The sequence below is a fragment of the Heterodontus francisci genome, chromosome 45 (assembly GCF_036365525.1).
Source record: "Heterodontus francisci isolate sHetFra1 chromosome 45, sHetFra1.hap1, whole genome shotgun sequence".
Lineage (NCBI taxonomy): Eukaryota > Metazoa > Chordata > Chondrichthyes > Heterodontiformes > Heterodontidae > Heterodontus > Heterodontus francisci.
Window position 1 is genome coordinate 18,590,166 of NC_090415.1, and position 17,415 is coordinate 18,607,580.

Sequence of the window (17,415 nt, forward strand, 5' to 3'; positions counted from 1 at the left end):
CTGCCCAACGCACCAGATTTTCTGTATCACCTGAACACTGCTCACCGCTGTGTAAAGTTTAGAGTATTTTCATGGCTTACATTTATGCAAGAACTGCAATGTTAAGGTTGGATTGTGAAGCATGACGGTCATCTTCCCTGAACTATGTTAAAATGTCATGTTGAGAGATGTGTCAGTGTGGAAGATGCACGTAGCCATAGGAAAAAAAAAGGCAAGTCATGTAGCTGGAGGAGAATCCACAATGTGGGCGCGATGGACCGTGACATATTTTACGTTTGTGACAAATAAGGACAGCTAAAATAATAGGATTAATGATATGCTTTGTACATCAATATATTGAAGTCTGTTTGATCTGTTGCTTGCTTTATTATGAAATGTGTTTTCAAGGCTATACTTTGTTTAAACCTTTTTGTGAGAACAATGGGAGAGTCACCAGCACTCCTTGCATGGAGAGAGATGAGATAAAGGCAGAATTAAAGAAAAAAATGTCTGGGATCAGCAAGAATGGAACCTTTAGGATCCTTGCTAAAATAGAAAGAGTCGGGAAACATATGTACTGTGTGTAGATTCAACCATTAACTAACTAGTGTCAAACAATGATGTCAACCTGGACCAATTAGGACACTTGGAACAATTCAAAACTAATATGGTAACATCCTTGCACCACAAGAAGGAGAAAAGAAAGGGTGTTACAGGACATCGTCAGCACACTTAGAGAGGGGTCAACAGAAGATCGTTGGTACTTAAAAGGAGAAGATAGAATACAGTCGAAAAAACACAGCAAGGGATGAAGAAGGAGAGAAGTCCGTGCGGCAGCAAGCACAGAAACAAGAACGGGTGTTGTGTGTTACTGAATATCTATTACCATTGTTAAGTATTAACTTTGTACATCTTAGTTAAGCCTAATAAACTCTCTGACTTGGTCACATAACTTGAGTTTTCACCTTGTAGGTATATCTTGGTCAGGAATCTAAAGGTGAGACGGGTTGGGTATTCTCTGTCTCACCTCTGTTCAGGTAAATCTCGCTGAAACTTGCAGCTCTTTACTAAATGCATACATTGCTGTGTATTTTGTCCTCCTTCAACTTCGAAATTGTGGGCCCGTTAAAAACATTGTTCTTCGTACAGTTTTTTGCGTAACTCCACTGCATAATTCTGCCCAGTAAGCAAAAAGGATCAGTTCGCGACTGAACTCTGAAATAAAAGCAAAATACTGCAGATGCTGGAAATCTGAAATAAAAACAAGAAATGCTGGAAATACTCAGCAGGTCTGGCAGCATCTGTGGAGAGGGAAGCGGAGTTAACGTTTCAGGTGAGTGGCCGTTGATCAGAATATTTGCAGCACTTTCTGATTTTATTTCAGATTTCCAGCATTCACAGTATTGTGTTTCTGTGAACATAATCGTGTTGCTCAGGTGCAAGTTGAAACCATTGTACAGCATTCTATTAATCAAAACGCTGGACCATCACAGTACAGTAAGTGATGGTGGTATAGTGGTGAGCATAGCTGCTTTCCAAGCAGTTGACCTGGGTTCGATTCCCGGCCATCGCAACCTTAAATTGCAGGTTTACTTTATGTTGCAGTATTTTACAAACGAAAAAAATGTCAAAGCTTTGACAGAATTGAAATTGATAAAGTAATCTTATCATCCAATCAGATTCATTCTCCCGCTTGATTGGCGTCACCCTGGAGCAAGTTTGTTTCCTTCAAGTGTTTCTCCAATTTCCTATTGAAATCATTGATTGTCTCTGCTTCCACCACACTTGTGGACAGACATTGCGGTTGCAATGTCGCAGGTAAAGCAAAAAGTGCTTCCTCAAATTTCCCTGCATCTCTTTCCCAAAACCATCAATCTGTGTCTCCTAGTCCTTGTACCATCAACTAATGGGAACGGGTTATCCTTGTCTAACTTACCTACACCTGCACCAGATATCCCCTCAATCCACATTGCTGTAAGGAGAACAACCACTTACTTAGATAACACAATCCAGAGCCATCTATCCAAGCTTTTCAATATCAAAAGAATAGTTGTGTTGTCAGTAGTATAGATAGGAGCATAACTTCAAGAGACTTTGATAGATTAACTGATTGTCTCTGCCCAACGCACCAGATTTTCTGTATCACCTGAACACTGCTCACCGCTGTGTAAAGTTTAGAGTATTTTCATGGCTTACATTTATGCAAGAACAGCAATGTTAAGGTTGGATTGTGAAGCATGACGGTCATCTTCTCTGAACTATGTTAAAATGTCATGTTGAGAGATGTGTCAGTGTGGAAGATGCACGTAGCCATAGGCAAAAAAAAGGCAAGTCATGTAGCTGGAGGAGAATCCACAATGTGGGCGCGATGGACCGTGACATATTTTACGTTTGTGACAAATAAGGACAGCTAAAATAATAGGATTAATGATATGCTTTGTACATCAATATATTGAAGTCTGTTTGATCTGTTGCTTGCTTTATTATGAAATGTGTTTTCAAGGCTATACTTTGTTTAAAACTTTTTGTGAGAACAATGGGAGAGTCACCAGCACTCCTTGCATGGAGAGAGATGAGATAAAGGCAGAATTAAAGAAAAAAATGTCTGGGATCAGCAAGAATGGAACCTTTAGGATCCTTGCTAAAATAGAAAGAGTCGGGAAACATATGTACTGTGTGTAGATTCAACCATTAACTAACTAGTGTCAAACAATGATGTCAACCTGGACCAATTAGGACACTTGGAACAATTCAAAACTAATATGGTAACATCCTTGCACCACAAGAAGGATAAAAGAAAGGGTGTTACAGGACATCGTCAGCACACTTAGATAGGGGTCAACAGAAGATCGTTGGTACTTAAAAGGAGAAGATAGAATACAGTCGAAAAAACACAGCAAGGGATGAAGAAGGAGAGAAGTCCGTGCGGCAGCAAGCACAGAAACAAGAACGGGTGTTGTGTGTTACTGAATATCTATTACCATTGTTAAGTATTAACTTTGTACATCTTAGTTAAGCCTAATAAACTCTCTGACTTGGTCACATAACTTGAGTTTTCACCTTGTAGGTATATCTTGGTCAGGAATCTAAAGGTGAGACGGGTTGGGTATTCTCTGTCTCACCTCTGTTCAGGTAAATCTCGCTGAAACTTACAGCTCTTTACTATATGCATACATTGCTGTGTATTTTGTCCTCCTTAAACTTCGAAATTGTGGGCCCGTTAAAAACATTGTTCTTCGTACAGTTTTCTGCGTCACTCCACTGCATAGTTCTGCCCAGTAAGCAAAAAGGATCAGTTCGCGACTAAACTCTAAAATAAAAGCAAAATACTGCAGATGCTGGAAATCTGAAATAAAAACAAGAAATGCTGGAAATACTCAGCAGGTCTGGCAGCATCTGTGGAGAAAGAAGCAGAGTTAACGTTTCAGGTGAGTGACCATTGATCAGAATATTTGCAGCACTTTCTGATTTTATTTCAGATTTCCAGCATTCACAGTATTGTGTTTCTGTTTTCATAATCGCATTGCTCAGGGACAAGTTGAAACCATTGTACAGCATTCTATTAATCAAAACGCTGGAGCAGCACCGGACCGTAAGCGATGGTGGTATAGTGGTGAGCATAGCTGCCTTCCAAGCAGTTGACCTGGGTTCGATTCCCAGCCATCGCAACCTTAAATTGCCGGTTTACTTTATGTTGCAGTATTTTACAAACGAAAAAAATGTCAAAGCTTTGACAGAATTGAAATTGATAAAGTAATCTTATCATCCAATCAGATTCATTCTCCCGCTTGATTGGCGTCACCCTGGAGCAAGTTTGTTTCCTTCAAGTGTTTCTCCAATTTCCTATTGAAATCATTGATTGTCTCTGCTTCCACCATACTTGTGGACAGACATTGCAGTTGCAATGTCGCAGGTAAAGCAAAAAGTGCTTCCTCAAATTTCCCTGCATCTCTTTCCCAAAACCATCAATCTGTGTCTCCTGGTCCTTGTACCATCAACTAATGGGAACGGGTTATCCTTGTCTAACTTACCTACACCTGCACCAGATATCCCCTCAATCCACATTGCTGTAAGGAGAACAACCACTTACTTAGATAACACAATCCAGAGCCATCTATCCAAGCTTTTCAATATCAAAAGAATAGTTGTGTTGTCAGTAGTATAGATAGGAGCATAACTTCAAGAGACTTTGATAGATTAACTGATTGTCTCTGCCCAACGCACCAGATTTTCTGTATCACCTGAACACTGCTCACCGCTGTGTAAAGTTTAGAGTATTTTCATGGCTTACATTTATGCAAGAACTGCAATGTTAAGGTTGGATTGTGAAGCATGACGGTCATCTTCCCTGAACTATGTTAAAATGTCATGTTGAGAGATGTGTCAGTGTGGAAGATGCACGTAGCCATAGGAAAAAAAAAGGCAAGTCATGTAGCTGGAGGAGAATCCACAATGTGGGCGCGATGGACCGTGACATATTTTACGTTTGTGACAAATAAGGACAGCTAAAATAATAGGATTAATGATATGCTTTGTACATCAATATATTGAAGTCTGTTTGATCTGTTGCTTGCTTTATTATGAAATGTGTTTTCAAGGCTATACTTTGTTTAAACCTTTTTGTGAGAACAATGGGAGAGTCACCAGCACTCCTTGCATGGAGAGAGATGAGATAAAGGCAGAATTAAAGAAAAAAATGTCTGGGATCAGCAAGAATGGAACCTTTAGGATCCTTGCTAAAATAGAAAGAGTCGGGAAACATATGTACTGTGTGTAGATTCAACCATTAACTAACTAGTGTCAAACAATGATGTCAACCTGGACCAATTAGGACACTTGGAACAATTCAAAACTAATATGGTAACATCCTTGCACCACAAGAAGGATAAAAGAAAGGGTGTTACAGGACATCGTCAGCACACTTAGAGAGGGGTCAACAGAAGATCGTTGGTACTTAAAAGGAGAAGATAGAATACAGTCGAAAAAACACAGCAAGGGATGAAGAAGGAGAGAAGTCCGTGCGGCAGCAAGCACAGAAACAAGAACGGGTGTTGTGTGTTACTGAATATCTATTACCATTGTTAAGTATTAACTTTGTACATCTTAGTTAAGCCTAATAAACTCTCTGACTTGGTCACATAACTTGAGTTTTCACCTTGTAGGTATATCTTGGTCAGGAATCTAAAGGTGAGACGGGTTGGGTATTCTCTGTCTCACCTCTGTTCAGGTAAATCTCGCTGAAACTTGCAGCTCTTTACTAAATGCATACATTGCTGTGTATTTTGTCCTCCTTCAACTTCGAAATTGTGGGCCCGTTAAAAACATTGTTCTTCGTACAGTTTTTTGCGTAACTCCACTGCATAATTCTGCCCAGTAAGCAAAAAGGATCAGTTCGCGACTGAACTCTGAAATAAAAGCAAAATACTGCAGATGCTGGAAATCTGAAATAAAAACAAGAAATGCTGGAAATACTCAGCAGGTCTGGCAGCATCTGTGGAGAGGGAAGCGGAGTTAACGTTTCAGGTGAGTGGCCGTTGATCAGAATATTTGCAGCACTTTCTGATTTTATTTCAGATTTCCAGCATTCACAGTATTGTGTTTCTGTGAACATAATCGTGTTGCTCAGGTGCAAGTTGAAACCATTGTACAGCATTCTATTAATCAAAACGCTGGACGATCACAGTACAGTAAGTGATGGTGGTATAGTGGTGAGCATAGCTGCCTTCCAAGCAGTTGACCTGGGTTCGATTCCCGGCCATCGCAACCTTAAATTGCAGGTTTACTTTATGTTGCAGTATTTTACAAACGAAAAAAATGTCAAAGCTTTGACAGAATTGAAATTGATAAAGTAATCTTATCATCCAATCAGATTCATTCTCCCGCTTGATTGGCGTCACCCTGGAGCAAGTTTGTTTCCTTCAAGTGTTTCTCCAATTTCCTATTGAAATCATTGATTGTCTCTGCTTCCACCACACTTGTGGACAGACATTGCAGTTGCAATGTCGCAGGTAAAGCAAAAAGTGCTTCCTCAAATTTCCCTGCATCTCTTTCCCAAAACCATCAATCTGTGTCTCCTAGTCCTTGTACCATCAACTAATGGGAACGGGTTATCCTTGTCTAACTTACCTACACCTGCACCAGATATCCCCTCAATCCACATTGCTGTAAGGAGAACAACCACTTACTTAGATAACACAATCCAGAGCCATCTATCCAAGCTTTTCAATATCAAAAGAATAGTTGTGTTGTCAGTAGTATAGATAGGAGCATAACTTCAAGAGACTTTGATAGATTAACTGATTGTCTCTGCCCAACGCACCAGATTTTCTGTATCACCTGAACACTGCTCACCGCTGTGTAAAGTTTAGAGTATTTTCATGGCTTACATTTATGCAAGAACAGCAATGTTAAGGTTGGATTGTGAAGCATGACGGTCATCTTCTCTGAACTATGTTAAAATGTCATGTTGAGAGATGTGTCAGTGTGGAAGATGCACGTAGCCATAGGCAAAAAAAAGGCAAGTCATGTAGCTGGAGGAGAATCCACAATGTGGGCGCGATGGACCGTGACATATTTTACGTTTGTGACAAATAAGGACAGCTAAAATAATAGGATTAATGATATGCTTTGTACATCAATATATTGAAGTCTGTTTGATCTGTTGCTTGCTTTATTATGAAATGTGTTTTCAAGGCTATACTTTGTTTAAACCTTTTTGTGAGAACAATGGGAGAGTCACCAGCACTCCTTGCATGGAGAGAGATGAGATAAGGGCAGAATTAAAGAAAAAAATGTCTGGGATCAGCAAGAATGTAACCTTTAGGATCCTTGCTAAAATAGAAAGAATCAGGAAACATCTGTACTGTGTGTAGATTCAACCATTAACTAACTAGTGTCAAACAATGATGTCAACCTGGACCAATTAGGACACTTGGAACAATTCAAAACTAATATGGTAACATCCTTGCACCACAAGAAGGATAAAAGAAAGGGTGTTACAGGACATCGTCAGCACACTTAGAGAGGGGTCAACAGAAGATCGTTGGTACTTAAAAGGAGAAGATAGAATATAGTCAAAAAACACAGCAAGGGATGAAGAAGGAGAGAAGTCCGTGCGGCAGCAAGCACAGAAACAAGAACGGGTGTTGTGTGTTACTGAATATCTATTACCATTGTTAAGTATTAACTTTGTACATCTTGGTTAAGCCTAATAAACTCTCTGACATGGTCACATAACTTGAGTTTGTACCTTGTCGGTCTATCTTGGTCAGGAATCTAAAGGTGAGACGGGTTGGGTATTCTCTGTCTCACCTCTGTTCAGGTAACATCTACCTGAAACTTACAGCTCTTTACTATATGCATACATTGCTGTGTATTTTGTCCTCCTTAAACTTCGAAATTGTGGGCCCGTTAAAAACATTGTTCTTCGTACAGTTTTCTGCGTCACTCCACTGCATAGTTCTGCCCAGTAAGCAAAAAGGATCAGTTCGCTACTAAACTCTAAAATAAAAGCAAAATACTGCAGATGCTGGAAATCTGAAATAATAATAAGAAATGCTGGTAATACTCAGCAGGTCTGGCAGCATCTGTGGAGAGAGAAGCAGAGTTAACGTTTCAGGTGAGTGACCATTGATCAGAATATTTGCAGCACTTTCTGATTTTATTTCAGATTTCCAGCATTCACAGTATTGTGTTTCTGTTCACATAATCGTGTTGCTCAGGTGCAAGTTGAAACCATTGTACAGCATTCTATTAATCAAAACGCTGGACACGCGCAGTACAGTAAGCGATGGTGGTATAGTGGTGAGCATAGCTGCCATCCAAGCAGTTGACCTGGGTTCGATTCCAGGTCATCGCAACCTTAAATTGCAGGTTTACTTCATGTTGCAGTATTTTACAAACGAAAAAAATGTCAAAGCTTTGACAGAATTGAAATTGATAAAATATTCTGATCAGCCAATCAGATTCATTCTCCCGCTTGATTGGCTTCACCCTGGTGCAAGTTTGTTTCCTTCAAGTGTTTCTCCAATTTCCTATTGAAATCATTGATTGTCTCTGCTTCCACCACACTTGTGGACAGACATTGCAGTTGCAATGTAGCAGGTAAAGCAAAAAGTGCTTCCTCACATTTCCCGGCATCTCTTTCCCAAAACCATCAATCTGTGTCTCCTAGTCCTTGTACCATCAACTAATGGGAACGGGTTATCCTTGTCTAACTTACCTGCACCTGCATCAGATCTCCCCTCAATCCACATTGCTGGAAGGAGAACAACCACCTACTTAGATAACACAATCCAGAGCCATCTATCCAAGCTTTTCAATAGCATAAGAATAGTTGTGTTGTAAGTAGTATAGATAGGAGCATAGCTTCAAGAGACTTTGATAGATTAACTGATTGTCTCTGCCCAACGCACCAGATTTTCTGTATCACCTGAACACTGCTCACAGCTGTATAAAGTTTAGAGTATTTTCATGGCTTACATTTATGCAAGAACTGCAATGTTAAGGTTGGATTGTGAAGCATGACGGTCATCTTCTCTGAACTATGTTAAAATGTCATGTTGAGAGATGTGTCAGTGTGGAAGATGCACGAAGCCATAGGGAAAAAAAGGCAAGTCATGTAGCTGGAGGAGAATCCACAAAGTGGGCGCGATGGACCGTGACATATTTTACGTTTGTGACAAATAAGGACAGCTAAAATAATAGGATTAATGATATGCTTTGTACATCAATATATTGAAGTCTGTTTGATCTGTTGCTTGCTTTATTATGAAATGTGTTTTCTAGGCTATACTTTGTTTAAACCTTTTTGTGAGAACAATGGGAGAGTCACCAGCACTCCTTGCATGGAGAGAGATGAGATAAAGGCAGAATTAAAGAAAAAAATGTCTGGGATCAGCAAGAATGTAACCTTTAGGATCCTTGCTAAAATAGAAAGAATCGGGAAACATCTGTACTGTGTGTAGATTCAACCATTAACTAACTAGTGTCAAACAATGATGTCAACCTAGACCAATTAGGACACTTGGAACAATTCAAAACTAATATGGTAACATCCTTGCACCACAAGAAGGATAAAAGAAAGGGTGTTACAGGACATCGTCAGCACACTTAGAGAGGGGTCAACAGAAGATCGTTGGTACTTAAAAGGAGAAGATAGAATATAGTCAAAAAAACACAGCAAGGGATGAAGAAGGAGAGAAGTCCGTGCGGCAGCAAGCACAGAAACAAGAACGGGTGTTGTGTGTTACTGAATATCTATTACCATTGTTAAGTATTAACTTTGTACATCTTGGTTAATCCTAATAAACTCTCTGACATGGTCACATAACTTGAGTTTGTACCTTGTCGGTCTATCTTGGTCAGGAATCTAAAGGTGAGACGGGTTGGGTATTCTCTGTCTCACCTCTGTTCAGGTAACATCTACCTGAAACTTACAGCTCTTTACTATATGCATACATTGCTGTGTATTTTGTCCTCCTTAAACTTCGAAATTGTGGGCCCGTTAAAAACATTGTTCTTCGTACAGTTTTCTGTGTCACTCCACTGCATACTTCTGCCCAGTAAGCAAAAAGGATCAGTTTGCGACTAAACTCTAAAATAAAAGCAAAATACTGCAGATGCTGGAAATCTGAAATAATAAGAAATGCTGGTAATACTCAGCAGGTCTGGCAGCATCTGTGGAGAGAGAAGCAGAGTTAACGTTTCAGGTGAGTGACCATTGATCAGAATATTTGCAGCACTTTCTGATTTTAATTCAGATTTCCAGCATTCACAGTATTGTGTTTCTGTTAACATAATCGTGTTGCTCAGGTGCAAGTTGAAACCATTGTACAGCATTCTATTAATCAAAACGCTGGACCAACACAGTATAGTAAGCGATGGTGGTATAGTGGTGAGCGTAGCTGCCTTCCAAGCAGTTGACCTGGGTTCGATTCCCGACCATCGCAAACTTAAATTGAAGGTTTACTTCGTGTTGCAGTATTTTACAAACGAAAAAAATGTCAAAGCTTTGACAGAATTGAAGTTGATAAAATATTCTTATATTCCAATCAGATTCATTCTCCCGCTTGATTGGCGTCACCCTGGAGCAAGTTTGTTTCCTTCAAGGGTTTCTCCAATTTCCTATTGAAATCATTGATTGTCTCTGCTTCCACCACACTTGTGGACAGACATTGCAGTTGCAATGTAGCAGGTAAAGCAAAAAGTGCTTCCTCACATTTCCCGGCATCTCTTTCCCAAAACCATCAATCTGTGTCTCCTAGTCCTTGTACCATCAACTAATGGGAACGGGTTATCCTTGTCTAACTTACCTACACCTGCATCAGATCTCCCCTCAATCCACATTGCTGGAAGGAGAACAACCACATACTTAGATAACACAATCCAGAGCCATCTATCCAAGCTTTTCAATAGCATAAGAATAGTTGTGTTGTAAGTAGTATAGATAGGAGCATAGCTTCAAGAGACTTTGATAGATTAACTGATTGTCTCTGCCCAACGCACCAGATTTTCTGTATCACCTGAACACTGCTCACAGCTGTATAAAGTTTAGAGTATTTTCATGGCTTACATTTATGCAAGAACTGCAATGTTAAGGTTGGATTGTGAAGCATGACGGTCATCTTCTCTGAACTATGTTAAAATGTCATGTTGAGAGATGTGTCAGTGTGGAAGATGCACGTAGCCAAAGGAAAAAAAAAGGCAAGTCATGTAGCTGGAGGAGAATCCACAAAGTGGGCGCGATGGACCGTGACATATTTTACGTTTGTGACAAATAAGGACAGCTAAAATAATAGGATTAATGATATGCTTTGTACATCAATATATTGAAGTCTGTTTGATCTGTTGCTTGCTTTATTATGAAATGTGTTTTCAAGGCTATACTTTGTTTAAACCTTTTTGTGAGAACAATGGGAGAGTCACCAGCACTCCTTGCATGGAGAGAGATGAGATAAAGGCAGAATTAAAGAAAAAAATGTCTGGGATCAGCAAGAATGTAACCTTTAGGATCCTTGCTAAAATAGAAAGAATCGGGAAACATCTGTACTGTGTGTAGATTCAACCATTAACTAACTAGTGTCAAACAATGATGTCAACCTGGAACAATTAGGACACTTGGAACAATTCAAAACTAATATGGTAACATCCTTGCACCACAAGAAGGATAAAAGAAAGGGTGTTACAGGACATCGTCAGCACACTTAGAGAGGGGTCAACAGAAGATCGTTGGTACTTAAAAGGAGAAGATAGAATATAGTCAAAAAACACAGCAAGGGATGAAGAAGGAGAGAAGTCCGTGCGGCAGCAAGCACAGAAACAAGAACGGGTGTTGTGTGTTACTGAATATCTATTACCATTGTTAAGTATTAACTTTGTACATCTTGGTTAAGCCTAATAAACTCTCTGACATGGTCACATAACTTGAGTTTGTACCTTGTCGGTCTATCTTGGTCAGGAATCTAAAGGTGAGACGGGTTGGGTATTCTCTGTCTCACCTCTGTTCAGGTAACATCTACCTGAAACTTACAGCTCTTTACTATATGCATACATTGCTGTGTATTTTGTCCTCCTTAAACTTCGAAATTGTGGGCCCGTTAAAAACATTGTTCTTCGTACAGTTTTCTGCGTCACTCCACTGCATAGTTCTGCCCAGTAAGCAAAAAGGATCAGTTCGCTACTGAACTCTAAAATAAAAGCAAAATACTGCAGATGCTGGAAATCTGAAATAATAATAAGAAATGCTGGAAATACTCAGCAGGTCTGGCAGCATCTGTGGAGAGAGAAGCAAAGTTAACGTTTCAGGTGAGTGACCATTGATCAGAATATTTGCAGCACTTTCTGATTTTATTTCAGATTTCCAGCATTCACAGTATTGTGTTTCTGTTTTCATAATCGCATTGCTCAGGTGCAAGTTGAAACCATTGTACAGCATTCTATTAATCAAAACGCTGGACCAGCACAGTACAGTAAGCGATGGTGCTATAGTGGTGAGCATAGCTGCCTTCTAAGCAGTTAACCTGGGTTCGATTCCAGGCTATCGCAGCCTGAAGTTGCAGCTTCCCTTTATGTTGCAGTATTTTGCAAACGAAAAAAATGTCAAAGCTTTGACAGAATTGAAATTGATAAAATATTCTTATCATCCAATCAGATTCATTCTCCCACTTGATTGGCGTCACCCTGGAGCAAGTTTGTTTCCTTCAAGTGTTTCTCCAATTTCCTATTGAAATCATTGATTGTCTCTGCTTCCACCACACTTGTGGACAGACATTGCAGTTGCAATGCAGCAGGTAAAGCAAAAAGTGCTTCCTCACATTTCCCGGCATCTCTTTCCCAAAACCATCAATCTGTGTCTCCTAGTCCTTGTACCATCAACTAATGGGAACGGGTTATCCTTGTCTAACTTACCTACACCTGCATCAGATCTCCCCTCAATCCACATTGCTGGAAGGAGAACAACCACCTACTCAAATAACACAATCCAGAGCCATCTATCCAAGCTTTTCAATATCAAAAGAATAGTTGTGTTGTCAGTAGTATAGATAGGAGCATAACTTCAAGAGACTTTGATAGATTAACTGATTGTCTCTGCCCAACGCACCAGATTTTCTGTATCACCTGAACACTGCTCACAGCTGTATAACGTTTAGAGTATTTTCATGGCTTACATTTATGCAAGAACTGCAATGTTAAGGTTGGATTGTGAAGCATGACGGTCGTCTTCTCTGAACTATGTTAAAATGTCATGTTGAGAGATGTGTCAGTGTGGAAGATGCACGTAGCCATAGGAAATAAAAAGGCAAGTCATGTAGCTGGAGGAGAATCCACAAAGTGGGCGCGATGGACCGTGACATATATTACGTTTGTGACAAATAAGGACAGCTAAAATAATAGGATTAATGATATGCTTTGTACATCAATATATTGAAGTCTGTTTGATCTGTTGCTTGCTTTATTATGAAATGTGTTTTCAAGGCTATACTTTGTTTAAACCTTTTTGTGAGAACAATGGGAGAGTCACCAGCACTCCTTGCATGGAGAGAGATGAGATAAAGGCAGAATTAAAGAAAAAAATGTCTGGGATCAGCAAGAATGTAACCTTTAGGATCCTTGCTAAAATAGAAAGAATCGGGAAACATCTGTACTGTGTGTAGATTCAACCATTAACTAACTAGTGTCAAACAATGATGTCAACCTGGACCAATTAGGACACTTGGAACAATTCAAAACTAATATGGTAACATCCTTGCACCACAAGAAGGATAAAAGAAAGGGTGTTGCAGGACATCGTCAGCACACTTAGAAAGGGGTCAACAGAAGATCGTTGGTACTTAAAAGGAGAAGATAGAATATAGTCAAAAAACACAGCAAGGGATGAAGAAGGAGAGATGTCCGTGCGGCAGCAAGCACAGAAACAAGAACGGGTGTTGTGTGTTACTGAATATCTATTACCATTGTTAAGTATTAACTTTGTACATCTTGGTTAAGCCTAATAAACTCTCTGACATGGTCACATAACTTGAGTTTGTACCTTGTCGGTCTATCTTGGTCAGGAATCTAAAGGTGAGACGGGTTGGGTATTCTCTGTCTCACCTCTGTTCAGGTAACATCTACCTGAAACTTACAGCTCTTTACTATATGCATACATTGCTGTGTATTTTGTCCTCCTTAAACTTCGAAATTGTGGCCCCGTTAAAAACATTGTTCTTCGTACAGTTTTCTGCGTCACTCCACTGCATAGTTCTGCCCAGTAAGCAAAAAGGATCAGTTCGCTACTGAACTCTAAAATAAAAGCAAAATACTGCAGATGCTGGAAATCTGAAATAATAATAAGAAATGCTGGAAATACTCAGCAGGTCTGGCAGCATCTGTGGAGAGAGAAGCAGAGTTAACGTTTCAGGTGAGTGACCATTGATCAGAATATTTGCAGCACTTTCTGATTTTATTTCAGATTTCCAGCATTCACAGTATTGTGTTTCTGTTAACATAATCGTGTTGCTCAGGTGCAAGTTGAAACCATTGTACAGCATTCTATTAATCAAAACGCTGGACCAGCACAGTGCAGTAAGCGATGGTGCTATAGTGGTGAGCATAGCTGCCTTCCAAGCAGTTGACATGATTTCGATTCCAGGCTATCGCAGCCTGAAGTTGCAGCTTCCCTTTATGTTGCAGTATTTTGCAAACGAAAAAAATGTCAAAGCTTTGACAGAATTGAAATTGATAAAATATTCTTATCATCCAATCAGATTCATTCTCCCACTTGATTGGCGTCACCCTGGAGCAAGTTTGTTTCCTTCAAGTGTTTCTCCAATTTCCTATTGAAATCATTGATTGTCTCTGCTTCCACCACACTTGTGGACAGACATTGCAGTTGCAATGCAGCAGGTAAAGCAAAAAGTGCTTCCTCACATTTCCCGGCATCTCTTTCCCAAAACCATCAATCTGTGTCTCCTAGTCCTTGTACCATCAACTAATGGGAACGGGTTATCCTTGTCTAACTTACCTACACCTGCATCAGATCTCCCCTCAATCCACATTGCTGGAAGGAGAACAACCACCTACTCAAATAACACAATCCAGAGCCATCTATCCAAGCTTTTCAATAGCATAAGAATAGTTGTGTTGTAAGTAGTATAGATAGGAGCATAACTTCAAGAGACTTTGATATATTAACTGATTGTCTCTGCCCAACGCACCAGATTTTCTGTATCACCTGAACACTGCTCACAGCTGTATAACGTTTAGAGTATTTTCATGGCTTACATTTATGCAAGAACTGCAATGTTAAGGTTGGATTGTGAAGCATGACGGTCGTCTTCTCTGAACTATGTTAAAATGTCATGTTGAGAGATGTGTCAGTGTGGAAGATGCACGTAGCCATAGGAAAAAAAAAGGCAAGTCATGTAGCTGGAGGAGAATCCACAAAGTGGGCGCGATGGACCGTGACATATTTTACGTTTGTGACAAATAAGGACAGCTAAAATAATAGGATTAATGATATGCTTTGTACATCAATATATTGAAGTCTGTTTGATCTGTTGCTTGCTTTATTATGAAACGTGTTTTCTAGGCTATACTTTGTTTAAACCTTTTTGTGAGAACAATGGGAGAGTCACCAGCACTCCTTGCATGGAGAGAGATGAGATAAGGGCAGAATTAAAGAAAAAAATGTCTGGGATCAGCAAGAATGTAACCTTTAGGATCCTTGCTAAAATAGAAAGAATCGGGAAACATCTGTACTGTGTGTAGATTCAACCATTAACTAACTAGTGTCAAACAATGATGTCAACCTAGACCAATTAGGACACTTGGAACAATTCAAAACTAATATGGTAACATCCTTGCACCACAAGAAGGATAAAAGAAAGGGTGTTACAGGACATCGTCAGCACACTTAGAGAAGGGTCAACAGAAGATCGTTGGTACTTAAAAGGAGAAGATAGAATATAGTCAAAAAAACACAGCAAGGGATGAAGAAGGAGAGAAGTCCGTGCGGCAGCAAGCACAGAAACAAGAACGGGTGTTGTGTGTTACTGAATATCTATTACCATTGTTAAGTATTAACTTTGTACATCTTGGTTAAGCCTAATAAACTCTCTGACATGGTCACATAACTTGAGATTGTACCTTGTCGGTCTATCTTGGTCAGGAATCTAAAGGTGAGACGGGTTGGGTATTCTCTGTCTCACCTCTGTTCAGGTAACATCTACCTGAAATTACAGCTCTTTACTATATGCATGCATTGCTGTGTATTTTGTCCTCCTTAAACTTCGAAATTGTGGCCCCGTTAAAAACATTGTTCTTCGTACAGTTTTCTGCGTCACTCCACTGCATAGTTCTGCCCAGTAAGCAAAAAGGATCAGTTCGCTACTAAACTCTAAAATAAAAGCAAAATACTGCAGATGCTGGAAATCTGAAATAATAATAAGAAATGCTGGAAATACTCAGCAGATCTGGCAGCATCTGTGGAGAGAGAAGCAGAGTTAACGTTTCAGGTGAGTGACCATTGATCAGAATATTTGCAGCACTTTCTGATTTTAATTCAGATTTCCAGCATTCACAGTATTGTGTTTCTGTGAACATAATCGTGTTGCTCAGGTGCAAGTTGAAACCATTGTACAGCATTCTATTAATCAAAACGCTGGACCAGCACTGTACAGTAAGCGATGGTGGTATAGTGGTGAGCATAGCTGCCTTCCAAGCAGTTGACCTGGGTTCGATTCCCGGCCATCGCAAACTTAAATTCAAGGTTTACTTCATGTTGCAGTATTTTACAAACGAAAAAAATGTCAAAGCTTTGACAGAATTGAAGTTGATAAAATATTCTTATCATCCAATCAGATTCATTCTCCCGCTTGATTGGCGTCACCCTGGAGCAAGTTTGTTTCCTTCAAGGGTTTCTCCAATTTCCTATTGAAATCATTGATTGTCTCTTCTTCCACCACACTTGTGGACAGACATTGCAGTTGCAATGTAGCAGGTAAAGCAAAAAGTGCTTCCTCACATTTCCCGGCATCTCTTTCCCAAAACCATCAATCTGTGTCTCCTAGTCCTTGTACCATCAACTAATGGGAACGGGTTATCCTTGTCTAACTTACCTACACCTGCATCAGATCTCCCCTCAATCCACATTGCTGGAAGGAGAACAACCACCTACTTAGATAACACAATCCAGAGCCATCTATCCAAGCTTTTCAATAGCATAAGAATAGTTGTGTTGTAAGTAGTATAGATAGGAGCATAGCTTCAAGAGACTTTGATAGATTAACTGATTGTCTCTGCCCAACGCACCAGATTTTCTGTATCACCTGAATACTGCTCACAGCTGTATAAAGTTTAGAGTATTTTCATGGCTTACATTTATGCAAGAACTGCAATGTTAAGGTTGGATTGTGAAGCATGACGGTCATCTTCTCTGAACTATGTTAAAATGTCATGTTGAGAGATGTGTCAGTGTGGAAGATGCACGTCGCCATAGGAAAAAAAAAGGCAAGTCATGTAGCTGGAGGAGAATCCACAAAGTGGGCGCGATGGACCGTGACATATTTTACGTTTGTGACAAATAAGGACAGCTAAAATAATAGGATTAATGATATGCTTTGTACATCAATATATTGAAGTCTGTTTGATCTGTTGCTTGCTTTATTATGAAATGTGTTTTCAAGGCTACACTTTGTTTAAACCTTTTTGTGAGAACAATGGGAGAGTCACCAGCACTCCTTGCATGGAGAGAGATGAGATAAAGGCAGAATTAAAGAAAAAAATGTCTGGGATCAGCAAGAATGTAACCTTTAGGATCCTTGCTAAAATAGAAAGAGTCGGGAAACATCTGTACTGTGTGTAGATTCAACCATTAACTAACTAGTGTCAAACAATGATGTCAACCTGGACCAATTAGGACACTTGGAACAATTCAAAACTAATATGGTAACATCC

At 39.7% G+C, this 17,415-nt stretch overlaps 5 non-coding genes across 5 annotated transcripts; all 5 read left to right on the top strand.

The window, feature by feature from the left end:
- The first annotated feature begins 1,480 nt into the window (after positions 1-1,480).
- Positions 1,481-1,552, top strand: trnag-ucc (transfer RNA glycine (anticodon UCC)). The gene has a single exon. It is a non-coding gene; the product is annotated as a tRNA-Gly (tRNA).
- A 2,023-nt stretch (positions 1,553-3,575) lies between these two features.
- On the top strand, positions 3,576-3,647 carry trnag-ucc (transfer RNA glycine (anticodon UCC)). Its single transcript has one exon. It is a non-coding gene; the product is annotated as a tRNA-Gly (tRNA).
- Positions 3,648-5,670: 2,023 nt separating this feature from the next.
- On the top strand, positions 5,671-5,742 carry trnag-ucc (transfer RNA glycine (anticodon UCC)). The gene has a single exon. It is a non-coding gene; the product is annotated as a tRNA-Gly (tRNA).
- Positions 5,743-9,857: 4,115 nt separating this feature from the next.
- On the top strand, positions 9,858-9,929 carry trnag-ucc (transfer RNA glycine (anticodon UCC)). The gene has a single exon. It is a non-coding gene; the product is annotated as a tRNA-Gly (tRNA).
- A 6,213-nt stretch (positions 9,930-16,142) lies between these two features.
- Positions 16,143-16,214, top strand: trnag-ucc (transfer RNA glycine (anticodon UCC)). The gene has a single exon. It is a non-coding gene; the product is annotated as a tRNA-Gly (tRNA).
- Positions 16,215-17,415: the final 1,201 nt, after the last annotated feature.